Source organism: Belonocnema kinseyi, chromosome 5 (assembly GCF_010883055.1).
Source record: "Belonocnema kinseyi isolate 2016_QV_RU_SX_M_011 chromosome 5, B_treatae_v1, whole genome shotgun sequence".
Taxonomy (NCBI): Eukaryota; Metazoa; Arthropoda; class Insecta; order Hymenoptera; family Cynipidae; genus Belonocnema; species Belonocnema kinseyi.
In genome coordinates, this window is record NC_046661.1 from 25,521,442 (window position 1) to 25,523,401 (window position 1,960).

Sequence of the window (1,960 nt, forward strand, 5' to 3'; positions counted from 1 at the left end):
TGCGATAACTAGGCTTCCGACTGGTTAATCCAATGTCGCGTACAATGAATAGGTAGAGGAGCTTTCAAAGAACAAGTTGCTTCTTCAATTTTCGAAAAATATGCAATACGTCAAGAATAATCGATACTCAAAGTTTGCAAAAAACGTCAAATTTTGAACTTTGAAAATTTATAACTTTGTAAATATGCATTTAACAAAAATGTTGCAAGAGAACTTTTGTGCTTAGAATTGTCCATACTTACTAAAAAAAATTTGTCCCATAAAGAAAAACCATTTTTTCCTATTTGTTTAAACAATTGCGTTTTAAACAAAACCTATCCACTTCTCGTAAAATTAACCGGTACCATTGGATTCAGCGGGTCAAAATAATAAGATTAACTAGTTTTTACCTTTTGCCTCTTGAATGCATACGGGAACATACCCAGCTCCCGGACTAATAAGTAAATCTTGGCAAGATAGAGGATGGGCACTTGAAAAACACAGAACAGACGGCAATGTAAACAATACCTGAACTGTTATGGTGGAACTGTACAGGAGCTGTCATCCCTCATGTAACAGCCACCTTAGAATTACTGATTTTCAAACAGGCTTATGTTCCTTGTATTTTTTTAAATATTAAACCAAGAGAGCGCCCTATAAAAAAAATGTCAAAAGTAAATTTTTATACCTACTTTGGACGAACTATCTCATATTAAACTTATTTTGTTACTGGAAATGTTTTTGCCTCTTGCATCGCTTTTTCCAAAAACTAAATTTTTAATTTTTAATGTCTTTTTATAAGAAGCATGTATAAGACATTTGTAGATCTTTTTAGGTGAAATAAATACTGCCCATTAATTTTAAGCATACCTTCCGTCGTTTTTCCAAACATTTTATCACATTTTCTTTAACGATCTTTTTTATGAATAAAAAAAACGCCAATACTTCGGTAGAGTAATGCTAAAAAGTTGCGGATTTTTATGAAATTTTCAACTTTTTTTCGGCTTTTCAATCCGAATAAGGAACTAAATAATTACACAATTAATGAAATTAATAGTGTATATTATGGATTTTTCGTCTTTAGAGTAAATTTTCAAGTTAAAATTACTTGCTCCAATTAACAAAACGATTCTTGATCATATGAATTTGTCACTTGATATGTTTTTACAATTATAGAATAATTTCAGAAAATTTTAGAAAAAATACAGTATCAACTATTGTATACCATTTTTATACATAATTTAAATAAGACTGGCAACTGTCTTCTTTTCGGATCATCAGAGACATGTTTTTCTCGTAAGCAGTTCGTACCTCCAAAAAAGTTCTTTTAAGATTTTAATTGAATCTACCTCCTTATGAACAATTTTATATTTCAAAGGTTGAAAATTTCTCTTCGCTATGAGTTATACAATATGAATATTTAATTTTTTTACATATTGCAATCTTCTTTGTTTACTTTGAAAATAATTGACACATAATTTACAAATAATTGCACATAAAAACTTTTTTAATTTAACGGAATAATATGTGAAAATATGCAATTAAACTGTTGTTTTTTAACGCTAATTTTCATTAATAGTTATTAAAGTTGTTATCAACAACATAACCACACAAAAAAAATAATTGTGCGGATCTGGTAACAAGATACACGTATTCCTATGGATTTTGGGGCGCTGAATTCAAATTCGGTATCAAAAATCACCCATCACGTCATGGTTGAGCCATAACCTCAAAAAATGACGAAAAATCATTCACTGAGGTTAATAAATTTCAAAATAATGCCAATGATGCAAGTTTTCACTTCAAAAACATGTCGAAAACTGTGAAGGATCAACCCTTGCCTTATATCAACTTATTTAACATAACTTTACCCAACAGTACGTGACCTCACCTAACCTGAATTAACAGAAATTTATTGAACTACACGTAAAGCTCTGGAAGCATATTTTCCCAGTAGCAAATGTGTGCTACATCGAATGGG